At 37.0% G+C, this 16,038-nt stretch overlaps 1 protein-coding gene across 3 annotated transcripts in view; it reads right to left on the bottom strand.

Annotated features, from left to right (window-relative positions):
• CCDC91 (coiled-coil domain containing 91) overlaps window positions 1-16,038 on the bottom strand; it is a 475,330-nt gene that overhangs the window by 47,911 nt on the left and 411,381 nt on the right. The window lies entirely within an intron of this gene.

The following is a 16,038-nucleotide window of genomic DNA, read 5'->3' on the forward strand; positions in this document are numbered from 1 at the left end:
CACACACACACACACACACACACACACACACACACACACACACACAAGGGTTTTGGAGGCCTATGAGCTCAATAGCGGTGAAACAGGGTAAAATGCACCAAAAGGGCAAACTTTATATAAGTTAGTACTAACAGAGGCATAGTGTTCTGAATATGAAGGGTTAGAAGCCAAGATTGGGCAATATCTGAAATATCATCTTCTGTTTTGGGCCCTATGTTTTAGGAAGGCCATCGATGAACTGGAGTGCACACAAAAAAGGCAACCAAGATGGTGGAAAGAATGAAGATGCAAAGATTGGTTGAAGACCTGGCTATACTTAGTCTGGAAGAGCAAAGATTTGGTAAAACTTGATAGCTATCTTCAAATATGTGAAAGGTTATCTTGTGAAAGAGGGACTGGATTTATTCTGCTTGGCTCTAGAGGAGGCCTATAGAACCTGCTGCCCTCAGGCCGCTTGTAGCATGCCAAAGGATTTCAGACAGCCAGCAAAATATGTAGAGGTAAATATCCTTTGTATGTAGAGAAAATCCTTTGGCATGACCCAAGGGGCTTGAGGGCCATAAGAGGCCTGTGGACTGCAGGTTGTGTAGAACTGCTTTAGAGGGAAGGATTAGAAGTAACAGGTGAATACAAGCAGATTTCAGCTTGATTTAAGAAAAAATAGCTTAAGATAAATATTTCCAGAAGATGAATAGGCTTCCCTAAATAAAGCAGGTACCATATTTTTGGGGTGTTTGGGAAGGGATAATTTCCCACTGGGCATATTGTAGAATGCTATTTAGGTGGGGGTTGGAAAATATGACCATTGAAGTTCCTCTTAAGTTCTGAGTTTGTATGATTTTATGATACTTTAATTTCTTGTAAATTTAATGCTTCTGAATGTTCCAGTATTAAATTGTTTCTATACCTCTACATTCTATATCTGTACAGTCTCTGCCTTAGGTTAAGTTATCAGAATGGATAATATCTCTCAGTCAAAGACCCTCAAAAACTTGGCTAAAGCTCATTTTTGCTCAAAGGGAACTTTTCTAAAAGATCCTGAAGGTAACAACTCTGCCTGCATAAATAAACGTTTGTTTACTTAATCAAGTGTTTTCTTCTCTGACTTAACGTGATCAGCAAAGGTATTGGCTTCATGTGGACAAGAAACATGTCCTTTCTCCTTATCAAAATTCTCTGCACACATGCTAATCTTATACTAACTGCAACATGTACAACAAGGCTGTTAGTGACCAAAAATGATAATTGGACTACTTAAGAGAAGTCTGTTTTGACTTCTGTTTGTTGTCTATTTATAATTATATATATATATATTCATCATCTTATTGAGTTATCCAACAAACTGTCATTTGCTATTTGTTAATGCTTCATGATTATATATCTATATTAGGTTTGGTCAGTCATTTTTCCAGTGGTTAGCTTTTCAATATACCATTTAGAAAAATGGTCTTGTTTTTCCTCTCAAAAAATAACTAAGAGGTAGGATGATCTCTGTTTATTCAAGGAAGCATCATATTATATCACACTGCAAAATCTATCCTTTGTGTGTCTTTCTCTATATGTGGTTAGGGATATTTTGCTCAGCAGGGAGAAAACAGAGAAAGCCAGGTGTATCCACTCATTTTACACTACAACTCTACATAAATCCCATGCTTAATCCTTTGGGTTTATGCTGGTCTTTAAGTGGAGTAAAAGAGCAGTGTGAAAATGTTCCTAAAGCCTCAATATAAATGTTTCTCTAATCCTATTAAAGCCACAAAACAGACCCAGCTGAATGAGCAGGAAACTGAGCTAAAGAAGTGTCTCTGACCTTGACAGTCTTGGGGTCCTGGCACTGGCTTGAATGCTTATAATTTCATCCTTATCATGACTTGGGTCAAGTGGCCAAATCGATCTCTAGGTTTCTAGTATCTGGTCAAGCTGAGCTAAAAGTGTATGAAGCTCTTCTTGATCTTCTGAAGAGGATGAGTTTTCAATGATAAAACTTAAAGCAAACTAGTTTAAATACTTGACAGAGAAACAACATTTGCAGCAAGCCAATTTTACATTCAAAAAATACTCTGTGCAAAAATATTTCATGGTGCTTTGTAAAAAAAAAAAAGTTTTCCTCCTCACAAAAAAAAAAAAGTTTTCCTCCCTTCAAACATACAAAAAAATCCAAGCAAAGTTCATAATGGGACATTATTGTTTAAAAATTTTCCCCATGTCTGAAGGACAGGGCGAGTGGGGTGGGGGAAGGAGGGAGTATCTTAAAGAAAAACACATGAGGTGATACTGTGCTTTAAAAAACAGAGAAAATCAGATTGTTAAAAAGTGTTGGTGGTAACATTTAGGGCTGGGACTCTCATTAATGTGGCCCCTGGGAAAATATAAACACTCTTTCTGAAATTAAATCTCAAGTTTGCCCACATTCTTTTTTTCAGCCTTAGCCGCTGGCACTTTAATTTGCAACTGAGACCTTGCATCAGATGCCAAGCTAAACACTTGGGAACAAGAATTGTAATGGCACCCTTTTGGGTTCTAAGTCACTTTAAAACACAGAATGTGAAGTAAAACAAGGTAAAACTAGAATGGGAAAAACTGTAAGAAATGTATATTTTATGACCTTTCAAAACTAGTTATTTTGATTTTTAGATCTTATATACAGAAGTAACTGAAGATAAAAAGTATGATTTATCTCAGAAATAAACAAGAAAAAAAACTAAAAACCAAAAACAAAAACAAAAACCCCAAACACCCCACCTTGTGCCAAGAATCAGGAGGTAGAAATGAGGAGGGAGAACATTCCAGGCATGCAGAATAGCTGGTGAAAGTGTTCAGTCTGGAGATGGAGTGTTTTGTTTGAGGAACAGTAAGGAGGACAGTTATCAATCAATCATACAGCACAATGGTGGGGTGTGGTGTGAGAAAACTGGAAAAGTGTGTAGAGGAACTGGGGGAGGTTATGAAGGGCTCTGAATATCAAACAGAATTTTGTATTTGAGCCTGAAGGTAAGGAAGTAAGGAGCCACTAGAGTATATTCAATAGGGGCGTGGGGTGGTGACATGGTCAGATCCATGCTTTAGGAAAATCTGGAAGACAGGCTGAAGTGGGAAGAGACTTGAGGCAGGGACACCAACCAGAAGGCTATTAGAATAATCCAAGTGTGGGGTTCTGAGGATCTGCAACAGGGTGGCAGGGTCAGAGGAGAGAAAGGGGCACATACAAGGATGGTAGAATCAATAGTACTTGATAAATTTGACATGGGAAGAGTTGAGAATGAAACCTAGTATGACAGCCTGTATTTCTGGGAGGACAGTGAAGTCCTCAACAATAATAGGTACATTAGCAAAGGGATTTGGGGGGAAATAGTGAGTTCAGTTTTAGATATGCTGAATTTAAGCTAAATATGGGATATCTAGTTTGAGATGTCCAAAAGGTAGTTGGAGATGTGACTGGAGGTCAAGGAAGAAATCTGGGCTGGACAAATAGATCTGAGAATCAACCATCTGGATAGAAATGAAAATTAAATCCATGAGAACTAATGAGATCACCAAGCAAAACAGTATAGAACAAGAAGAGATAAGAGCTCAGGACAGAGCCTTGGAGGCAGCTTTTTCTTGGCCTGCCTTTGCTTTTATCCAGGATGATGAAGTAATAGAGAACAGTGTGTCCTTTGATCCTTTTTGTGGGTAGCAGCAGGTAGAAGTGCTAGTCTCCTAAATTGTTTGTCCTTTATTCTTGAAGAGGACCAATGACATCAGGAGTGTGATATCCTGAGCTGCTCATGAATTGGATTTCAATAAAGCAGAGCTGTGCAAAGTCATCAACCTCACTCTCTCCTCCAGAGTCATCGAGTCCAGTGGCAAGACAAAGGTCAAGATGATTGGCAATGGTCCAGGATACAATGGGTGACTTTTGCCTTTCTAAATTAAAGTTTCCCAGGTCTCAGTCTGTTGGAGGTCACACCCATTCAATGACTAAGGGACAAGTAAGAATTGAAATAAAAGATGGCCCAATTTACCATTCCAGAGATTTCAATGTAGGAAGAACAAACCCTCAGAGTTTCTGGCCAGAACAATAATAATAGAGCCCACACCTCTACACCTTGTTGATTAGGTATTAGGCTTAGAATGAGTGTATTCTCTGACACGGTAGGCAAAGGAATGACCAACAATCTTTCTGTCTCTTTCTCTCTCTCTTCCTCCATTTCTCTGTTAGAAGTTGAGAAGCCCCACAGTCTAATGTCAAGGCAGGCCCACAATGTGCTGAGAGAAGTAATCCACTGCCATACTCCTTTCAGTATTGTTTTTTATCTTTAGTTGGGTTACTTTATGAAAAAAAAAAACTTTCATAAATGCCTTTTGTTTTGAGTCTACTCATTTCTGGAAATTGAGCTCTTATTTATAACAAAGAAAAATTAAGATTTATTTTTAAGGATCATATTGTCAATTGATAGATGTCATTTTAGTGGTTTTATATATTTGTGCTGACAGAGACAGACATTTCCCTGATTATCTATGTGCTAGATAGTTTTCATTAAACAACTCTCAGGAAAAAAGCAGAATCATGTATTTATTTAAGTGAAGTTTAATCTGTCACTTGTCAGCTTGTCCATTGTTGGAAAGATCCTTACGATGACTAGAGCACTGAGCAGATGAACACTGGAGACATGGTAAAATATCACTATGTCACTAAGGGAAAATTTCAAGGCACAGGCCTGACTACATCATTCCCCTGCTAAAGAAGCACTGCTGACTCTGTATTGTCTCTAGGATAAAATCAACTCTTCTGTTTGACATTTAAAGACTATGACTATCTGGTCTAAACCACCTTTCCTGGCTTATGCCATATTATTTCCCTTTGTGTATTTGTTACTGCCCTCCTTGTGTTCTTATATACAACATTCCATTTTCCATTTCCATGATTTTGTAGAAGTTGTCCTTGATGTTGGGAATGTACTTCTTCACATCCATCTCTTAGAATCACAAATCTCCTTCAAAGCTCAGTTGAACTATCACCTCAGACACCAGGCCTTTCTTAATCTTTCCCCCCTACCTCAGATTACCTCATATTTATTTTGTATACATTCACAAACTGGTGGCAATTATCTTCTTGCCCCTAGGACAGTCTCCTTGTTTTCTTTGACTTCAGGGCCTGGCTCAGATTTGCTCTCCACCTCAACTCCTACCCCTATACTAAAATATTTTGGCACATATTTATGTTAATGTTACTTCAAACTCTAAACATTCAGTTCCTCAACCTCCTCAACTCACATGACCCCTCCTCCCCTCTATCTCAGCTCTGGTCAGGGGTGGTCACACCTTGATGTTACCATCACTTACAAATATTTGATTTTCTTAGCCAAGGACTCTAAAATTGTTTTATCTAATCATAACTTCTTACAGTTTCACTCCTTCCTATGTTTTACTTTTCCTTGATAAAATTTTTTCTTCCTCTTCATGACTTCCAATTTCTCTAAATTTCAATACATTTCAAGTCCATTACCACTACTCTGGTGGCTACAGTCTCCACCCTCCCCAATCTAGAGTCCTTAGTTAATCAGTTCTATTCTACAATCCCTTGATCCACAAAACCCAACTTCAGGTTGCTTCCATCATCTCCCTCTTCTCCTCCTATGTTACAGAATGAAGCTGGAGGAAGGCACACAATCATGTTGAAAGAATCCACTAAAATCTGTGTCTTCGAATCTCAACTGGGCCCTAACTATTTAGTTTTTATTCTACACATTCCATCATTTGTTCTGAATCTTCTTAAATTTCACATAGTACCCCCTCACCCATCACCCACTATGTAAACTGAGTACATATATTGAAAAAAAATATACTTCCTATTATGCTGATAAAAAACCAACCCCAAAACAGAGGTCATTAGCCATGAACTCCCTTTCTTCCCTCCTTATTTCATAACCCCTTGACAACATCCATCATTTTCTCTTCCTTTACTCCAATCTCTGAAGAGGTCACCCATCTCTTTACTAAGGTCAACTCCTCTACTTGTACCCTTGATTGCATCTCCTTCCATCTTATCCAAAAGACTGCCCCACTTTCATTACCACTCATTCTAATCTTTAATCCCTTCCTGTCTGTTAGATCCTTCCTTGATTCCTTGTTTCCCTCATCCAGAAACACTCTCACTAGATCTTATAAGCCCTGATAGCATTATCTCTCCTCCTATAGCTTTCTTCTCTTTCTTAGCCACACTAGTTGAAAAAGGCATCTTTTGGTGTCTATTTCCTCTAATTCTGGTGAAACCATTTTCTTCAAAGTCACCAATGAACTTTATTGTCAAATTCGATGATCTTTTCCAATCTCTTCTGAAAGTTACAATGTGTATCACCTTTTCTTCCTGGATATTTTTTCCTCCCTAGGTTTTCAGGACACTGTTCTTTCTTGTTTTCCTCCTACCATTTGGGAAAAAAAAAACCATTCTTTCTTGGCCTCCTTTTCTGTATCATCAACCATGTGATGCTTCCTGTGAGTGTACCCTAAGACTATGTCTGGGGCCCTCTTTTTCCTCCCCCCCCCCCCCTTAAATTTTTTTATTTTTTTCAATTACATGTAAACATAGTTCCAACATTCACTTTTATAGATTTTGAGTTCCAAATTTTTTCTCCCTCCCTCTTTTCCCCCCTCCCCAAAATGGCATGTAATCTGATATAGGCTATACATATACAATTTTATTAGACATATTTCTACATTGGTCATGTTGTGAAGGAAGAATCAAAACAAAAGGGAAAGACCATGAGAAAGAAAATAAAAGAGAAAATAGCATGCTTTGCTCTGTATTCAGACTCCATAGTTCTTTCTCTGCATGTGGAGAGCATTTTCCATTGTGAGTCTTTTGGAACTGTTTTAGATAATTGTATTTCTGAGAAGAGCTAAGTCTATCAAAGTTGGTTATTGCACAGTGTTGCTATTTGTACAGTGTTGTCTTAGTTCTGCTCACTTCACTTAGCATCAGTTCCTATGAGTCTTTCCAGGTTTTTCTGAAATCTTCTTCCTCATCATTTCTTACAGCACAATAGTATTCCATTATATTCATATACCACAACTTGTTCAGCCATTCCTCAATTGACGGACATCCCCTCAATTTCTAATTCTTTGCCACCACAAAAAGAGCTACTTTAAATATTTTTTTGTGCACGTGGGTCCTTTTCCCTTTTCTATGCTCTCTTTGGGATACAGACCTAGAAGTACTATTGCTAGATCAAAAGGTTTTATAGCCACAGTTTTATAGCACTTTGGGCATAGTTTCAAATTGCTCTCCAAAATGGTCGGATCAGTTCACAACTCCATCAACAATGCATTAATGTTTCAATTTTACCACATCTTCTCCAACATTTATCATTTTTCTGTTTTGTCATATTAGCCAATCTGGTAGGTGTGAAGTGGTACCTCAGAGCTGTTTTAATTTGAATTTCTCTAATGAATAGTGATTTAGAGCATATTTTCATATAACTATAGCTTTATTTTCTTCCTCTGAAAATTGCCTGTTTATATCCTTTGACCATTTATCAATTGGGGAATGACTTGTATTCTTATAAATTTTGACTCCTTTCTCTATATATTTTAGAAATTAAGCTTTTATCAGAGACACTGGTTGTAAAAATTATTTCCTAGATTTCTGCTTCCCTTCTAATCTTGGCTGCATTGCCTTTGTTTGTGAAAAAACTTTTCAATTTAATGTAATCAAAACTATCCATTTTGCATTTCATAATATTCTCTATCCCTTGTTTGGTCATAAACTCTCCTCTTCTCCATAGTTTTGACAAGTAAACCATTCATTGCTCTCCTAATTTGCTTACATTATTACCTTTTATGTCTAAATTGTGTACCGGGCAGCTAGGTGGAACAGTGTATAGAGCACTGGCCCTGGAGTCAGGAGGACCTGAGTTCAAATCCAGCCTCAGACACATGACATTTACTAGCTGTGTGACCCTGGGCAACTCATTTAACCCTGATGGCCTCACCCAAAAAAAGAAAAAAAAAGCAAAAAAAAAAAGGGGCAGCTAGGTGGCCCAATGGATAGAGCACCGGCCCTGAAGTCAGGAGGACCAGAGTTCAAATCCAGCCTCAGACCAAACACTTGACACTTCCTAGCTATGTGATCCTGGGTAAGTCACTTAACCCCAATTTCCTAAAAAAACAAACAAATAAATCATGTACCCATTTTGACCTTATCTTGGTATACAGTGTAAGATGTTGGTCTATGCCTAGTTTCTGCCATACTGTTTTCTAGTTTTCCCTACAGTTTTTGTGAGTTCTTATACCAGAAGCTGGCGTCTTTGGGTTTATCAAAGAGTAGATTACTATAGTCATTGACTACTGTGTCATGTGTGCCTAACCGATTCCACTGATCCACCACTCTATTTCTTAGCCAGTACCAAGTAGTTTTGATGGTTGTTGCTTTATAATACAGTTTTAGATCTGGTGTGGCTAGGTCACTTTCCCTTGCATTCCTTTTCATTAATTTCCTTGATATTCTTGACTTATTGTTCTTCCAGATGAATTTTGTTATTATTTTTTCTGTCTCCATAAAATAATTTTGGTAGTATGATTGTAAATCAATTTAGGTAGAATTGTCATTTTTATTATATTAGCTTGGCATACCCATGAGCAACTGACACATGTGTGTGTGTATACACACACACACACACACACATATATATATATTTCCAATTAATTAGATCTGACTTTATTTGTGTGAAAACACAAATAAAGTGAAAAGTGTTTTGTATTTGTGTTCATATAGTTCCTGAGTTTGTCTTGGCAGGTAGACTCCCAAATATTTTACATAGACTACAGTTATTTTAAATGAAATTTCTTTTTCTATCTCTTGTTCCTGGGCTTTATTAGTAATATATAGAGATGCTGATGATTTATGTGGGTTTATTTTATATCCTGCAACTTTGCTAAATTTATTTATTATTTCAAGCAATTTTTTACTTGATTCTTTAAATATATTATCATATCATCTGCAAAGAGTCATAGCTTTGTTTCTCCATTGACTATTCTAATTCCTTAGAATAAGAAAATTTAAGAAAAAGAAATTCCTTTTTCTTCTCTTGTTGCTAAAGCTAACATTTTTAGTACAATACTGAATAACAGTGGTGATAATGGACATCCTTTTTTCACCCTTGATATTAATGGGAATGCTTCTAGCTTATCCCCATTACATATAATGCTTGCTGATAGTTTTGAGAAAAATTCCATTTATTCTTATGCTCTCTAGTGTTTTTTTTAACATGAATGAGTGCTATATTTTATCAAAAGCTTCTTCTGCACCTATTGAGATAATCATATGATTTTGGTTAATTTTGTTATTTTTATGGCCAATTAAGCTGATACTTTTTGTAATATTGAGCCTGCATTCCTGGTATAAATCTCACCTAGTCATAGTGTATTACCCTCATGTTAATATTTTATTTAAAATTTTTGCATCTACATTCATTAGGGAAATTGGTCTATAATTTTTTTCTCAGTTTTGGCTCATCCTGGTTTAGGTATCAGCACCATATTTATATCATGAAAAGAATTTGGCAGGACTCTTTTTTGCCTATTTTCCCAAATAGTTTATATAGTATTGGAATTAATTGTTCTTTGTTTGGTAGAATTCACTTGTAAATACATCTGGCCCTGGTGATTTTCTCTTAGGGAATTCAGTGATGGCTTGTTCAATTTCTTTTTCTTAAATGGGATTGTTTAAATATTTTATTTCCTCTTCTGTTAATCTGGGCAATTTATATTTTTGTAAATATTCATCCATTTAACTTAGATTGTCAGATTTATTGACACACAGTTGAGCAAAATAGCTCCTAATTATTGCTTTAATTTCCTCTTCATTGGTGGTCAATTTACCCTTTTCATTTTTGATACTGGTAATTTGGTTTTTTTCTTTCTTTTTTTAATCAAATTAATCAAAGGTTCATTTTATTGTTTATTTTTCATAAAACCAGCTTTTAATTTTATTTATTAGTTCAATAGCTTTCTTAATTTCTTAATAATAAAATTATGTCCTTTGATTTTCAGAATTTCTAATTTTGTATTTAGTTGGGGATTTTTAATTTGCTCTTTTTCAAGCTATTTTTAGTAGCATGCCCAATTCATTGATCTCCTCTTTCTCTTTTTTATTCATGGTAAGCATTGGGAAATATAAAATTTCCCCTAAGAACAGCTTTGACTGCATCCCATAAGTTTTGGTATATTGTCTCATTATTGTCATTCTCTTGGATGAGGTTATTGATTGTTTCTATGATTTGTTGCTTGACCTACTCATTCTTTAGGATTAGATTATTTAGTTTTAATTAATTTTTAGCCTGTCTTTCCATGGCCCTTCATTACATGAAATTTTTTTTGCATCATTATCTGAAAAGGATGCATTTAATATTTCTGCCTTTCCAAACTGGATTATGGGGTTTTTATGCCCTAGTACATAGTCAATTTTTGTGTAGGTGCCATGTACTGCTGAGAAAAAGGTATATTCCTTTCTGTCTCCATTCAATTTTCTCCAGAGGTCTATCATATCTAATTTTTCTAAAATTCTATTCACCTCCTTAACTTCTTTCTTGTTTATTTTGTGGTTCCATGTATCTAGTTCTGAGAGAGGGAGGCTGAGGTCCCTCACTAGTATAGTTTTGCTGTATATTTCCTCCTGCAACTCCCTTAACTTCTCTTCTAGGAATTTGAATTATATACCACTTGGTCCATATATGTTTAATATTGACAGTACTTCATTATCTATGGTACCTTTTAGCAAGATGTATTTTCCTCCCTTATCTCATTTAATTAGATCTATTTTTGCTTTTGCTTTTTCTGAGATCAGGATTGCCACTCTGCTTTTTTTCTTTTTCATTTTAGCTAAAGCATAGCATATTCTGCTCCAGCCTTTTACCTTTACTCCATATGTATCTCTGTACTTCAAATGTTTTTTTTTAAATCAAAACATTTATTGGAATATTGTGTATAAAAGTTACCAAACATAAAATGTATATTACAAATCACTGAGAAAAGCCATTTGGCATGCATGTTTATTCTTAAGAAACATTTGTGAAATGATAAAGTCTAGATTATCACATAGTTCTCAGATGTTCTGTCCCATTATTTGACATCTCAAAAATAGCTGTAAATATTTTTGCACATTCTTAGAATTTGTTTTGCTTACTACTAATCTCTCCCTTAAACTATCCTCCCTCTAATTCCTTCTTCTCTCTTCTCCCATTTCCCTGTTAAGTGATGTATTTTTGTATCTAACACTGTGTATTTTCCCTTTCTTTGACCATTTCAGAGAAGAGTAAGGTTCAAGTGTTACCTGCTCTCCCTCCACCCCTTCTTGTTTGAATAAATGTCTATTTGGTACACCTTGGTTATATGGGATACTTCTGCCTAACCTTTCCCTTATCCCCCTAGTGTTTCTCTTCTCCCCTCTCTCATTTTTATGATCATCACAATGTAACAGAGACATTCCCAGGCCTTCTTCTATGATCCCCAATGACAGGGTATAGTGGAGACATGTGCATCATTTCCCTATGATATCCTTATTTAGTCCTTTATCATTGTTTGTATTTATCTTTTTATGTTTTTCCAAACTCCTGTGTCTGAACTTCAAAGTTTCTATACAGCTCTGGTCTTTTCATCAAGAATGCTTGGAAGTCCTTTAATTAAAGACATATTTTTCCACCTGTAGGAGTATACTCAGATATACTGGGTAAATTATTCCTGACCGTAAGTCTATATCCTTTGTCTTTAGAATGCAGTATTGCAAGCTTTCTGTTCCTTGATGGTGGTGGTTACAAAATTGTGTGTGATCCTGACTATGGCTCCTCAGCACTTGAGTTCTTTCTTTTTGGCTGCTTTAAGTATTTTTCTTTGTACTGGAAAACCTGGATTTTTGCTATAATGCCCCGGAATTTTTCATTTGGAGGCTTTTTTCAGAAGGTGACTGGTAGATTCTATTTCCACTTTTTCCTCTAATTCCAACACCTCCAGGCAATTTAAAGATTTCTTGAAACATGTTATATTTTTCTATTTTCCAAGTCAGTTTTTTTTTTGGCTATGAGATACCTTACATTTCCTTTTCTTTCTTTTTTATTTTGATGTGACTTTGCTTTAATATTTCTAATTGTTTCATGGAGTCTTTGCCTTCTATTTGGTCCATTCTTATGTTCAGGGAGTTGGTTGCTTTGGGCAAGATTTTGTACACCTTGTGCCAAACTGTTAATTCACTCTTCAATTCTTTCTTCCACAGTTCTCATTTAATTTCTAATTGTTCACTTCAAGCTGTCTAATTTCATTGGGAAAAAAAACATTTTTCAACTCAATTATAATGTTTTGCTTCATCTCTTCTGGGAATTCTAGTTGAATTTGTACCCATTCTATGTTTTCCTTTGAGGCTTTGTTTATAGGCATTTTGGAGTCATTCTCTTCTTCTGGGTTTGTCTTGAGCATCCCTCTTACCATAACAGCTTTTTATGATGAGATCCCTTTTTTGTTTTCTTAATCCAGCCACTTTCTGACTTCAAACTTGATGTTAAGAGGGCTAGGTTATGTGCATTTCTAGAGGAAAGGTATGGGCTGACCCTATTACTGATTTCCTAGGGATACTGAGTGTTGTGTTCTTCCAGGATCTCAGGAAAAGCTCAAGCTGGGGACCTTTAAGTTTTCAGTGTTCCCAAAGTAGTCTGATTCAAATAAAATCTGATTGCTACACCAACCCCTCATATGAGTTCTGCATATTCCTAATCTATCTTAGCAACAGTAGACTGATGCTGGACTCAGCTACTGTCAGCCAGCTGGGAGGCTCTGCTGGTTCAGACAGACTTCTTTGGTCTGAAATTTCCCTGGTTATTCCTAGTCAGGCTTCAGAGTCATATGGTTGGTGTTTGCTTCTGAATTTGCTCCTTTCTCAATACATAAGCACTTCCCTGCCTGGGAACATCACACCTGAGCATGGGTGCCCTCCTCAGTCTGCCCTAGTTCTATCACCCTGAAATGGGTAGTGGGAAACAAAGCTGCCAGTTTGTATCAGTCCTCATCAAGGTGCCTCCTTTGGGCTCAGGGATGTCCTGATAAGGATCTGAGAATTCTGTTTGTCCTGGTGAAGAGCTTCTCCTATTGCTGGAATGATCTTGACTGGAGGAGGGCTTTTGGGGGAGGGAGGGGTCAAGCAATCCCCATACAAGCCACCAAAGTGATGTTGTTTGGGGTTGTGAGAACTCCAAAATGTCAGGGAATTAGGTGGAGTTGCTGGGAATGAATTCATGCACTCAAACCATCTTTCAGGCAAGTGGCAATGTTTATCATAATGCCAATGAAAGAGAGCAGGGCTCCTAGTGAACCTTCCCAAATGTGTTTCTTATAAACAACACATTGTAGGATTGTTATTTTTAATCCACTCTACTATCCCCTTCCATTTTATGGAAGAGTTCATCCTATTCACATTCCAGTTATGATTACTAACAGTACCTTTATCTCCATCCTATTCCCCCCTCCATTTATACTCTTCTTTCACCTTTCACCCTTTCCCTCCTCTCCAGTGTTTTGCTTCTGACCATCACCTCCCTTAATTTCCCCTCCCTTCTATCAGTACCCTACCTTTTCTTTCTCTTTTCCCCTACTACTTCTTCCCTCCCTTCTACTTGCATTCTATCCACTCCTCCCTTTTCTTTCCTCTTTCTCTTATTTCCTTATAGAGTAAGATAGATTTCTATAACCAATTGAATGTATGTTATTCCCTCTTTAAGCCAAATCCAACGTAAGGTTTAAACAATGCTTGCCCCCCCCTTTTCTCTCTACTGTAAAAGGTCTTTGCACCACTTCATGTGATGTGATTTACTATATTCTGCCTCCCCCTTTTCTCTTCTCCCAGTACAATCCTTTTTTATCCTTTAATTATTTTTATCATTACGTAAAAGTCAACTTATACCCACACCCTCTCTCTGTCTATGTATTACCCCTTTTAAATGCTGTAATACAGATACAGCTGTCAAGAATTACAAGTATCATCTTCCCATGTAGGGATGTAAGCAGTTTAACTTTATTGAATAATGTTTTTTTTTTTCCTATTTACCTTTTTATGCTTCTCTTGAGGCTTATATAGATAGAATTTTCTGTTCAGCTCTGGTTTTTTCATCAGGAATGACTGAAAGTCCTCTATTTTATTGAATATCCATATTTTCCCCTGAAAGACTATGCTCAGTTTTGCTGGGTAGTTGATTCTTGGTTGTAATCCAAGTTCCTTTGCCTTCTGGAATATCATATTCCAAACCTTCTGATCTTTTAATGTAGAAGCTGCTGAGTTGTGTGTAATCCTGACTGTGTGGTTCCATGACATTTAAACTGTTTCTTTCTTCCTGCTTGCAATATTTTCCTTTTGGCCTGATAATTCTGGAATTTACCACAATTTTCCCTGGAGTTTTCATTTTGGGATCTCTTTCAGGGGGTGATGGGTGGATTCTTTCAATGACAATTTATCCTCTGGTTCTAGGACCTCAGAGCAGTTTTCCTTGATAATTTCTTGAAAGATACTTTCCAGGCTCTTTTTTTAATTATGCCTTTCAGGTAGTCCAATAATTCTTAAATTACCTCTCCTCAATCTATTTTCCAGGTCAGTTATTTTTCCAAGAAGGTAGTTTACATTTTCTTCTATTTTTTTGATTCCTTTGATTTTGTTTGACTGATTCTTGATGTCTCACAGAGTCATTAGCTTCCACTTGCCCCATTCTAATTTTTAAAGAATTATTTTCTTCAGTTAGCTTTTTTACCTCCTTTCCCATTTGGTCAATTCTACTTTTTAAGGACTTGTTTTCTACAGTCGATTTTTGTCCTTCCTTTTCCAAGCTGTTGACGTTCTCTTGCATACCTCTCATTTCTTTCCCCAATTTTTATTCTTCCTCTCTTATTTGACTTTCAAAATCCTTTTTGAAGTCTTCCAAGAAGGCTTTTTGGGCTTGAGACAAATTCACATTCCCCCTTGAAGTTTCAGATATAGGTATATTGACATTGTCCTCTTCTGAGTTTGTGTTTTGATCTTCTCTGTCAACATAAAAGCTCTCTATGGTCAAGATTCATTTTTGCTTTGTGCTCATGTTTTTTGCCTATTTCCTGGCTTTTAAAGTTGAGTTCTCCTAGTGGACCACAGGGGGCTCTGTCCTAAGCTTCTTGTCCTGTGGGTCAGAGGCCACAGGCCTGGTCATGGGCTTCAGTGGTACACTGGGGCTTCAGGTCCTGGCAGCTGGAGGCTATAATGGTCTGGCAGCCTACTTGCTGCTGAGCTGGGGTCCTAGTGGTGGTGTCTGGCACGTGCTAAGGCCAGGTGGGGTTTTTCTGCATTTCCCTGGGACTACACTGAAGCACATGAGGTCCAGTCCTTGGAGGATGCCTTTTTGGCCTGGGCTGCACTGAAGTACCTGGAGATCTAGCAGTGGGAAGATGCCTGACTGCCTTGGGCTATACTGAAAAAAGTGGAGGTCTGGCTTCCAGAGGATGCTGGCCCACCTGGGGCTACACCAAAACACCGGAGGTCCATCTGCTGGAGGATGCCTGTCCACCTGGGACTTTGGTGACGCACATGGTGATTTATAGCAGCTCTTTTTGTGGTGGCAAAGAATTGGAAAAGAGTGGATGCCCATGAATTGGGGAATGGCTAACAAATTGTGGTATATAAATGTAATTGAATACTATTGTGCCATAAGAAATGATGAGCAGATGAATTTCAGAAAAACCAGGACTTATATAAACTGATGCTGACTGCAAATTACAATTTGCAACAGAACAGAACAGAAGCAGGAGAACATTGTACAGTAAAAGCAACACTTTGTGATGATCAACTATGATAAACTTAGTTCTTCTCAGCAAATCAATGATGCAAGATAATTCCAAAAGACTCATGATGGAAAATGCTATCCACATCCAGAGAAGGAACTATAGAATCTGAATGCAGATTGATGTATAATATTTTCCCTTTTTTATTTTTGATTTTTTTCTTTCTCATGGTTTTTCCCTTTTGTTCAGGTTCTTCTTTTACAACATGACTGATAT

This window comes from Vombatus ursinus, unplaced genomic scaffold, assembly GCF_900497805.2.
Source record: "Vombatus ursinus unplaced genomic scaffold, bare-nosed wombat genome assembly UNPS02014941.1, whole genome shotgun sequence".
Lineage (NCBI taxonomy): Eukaryota > Metazoa > Chordata > Mammalia > Diprotodontia > Vombatidae > Vombatus > Vombatus ursinus.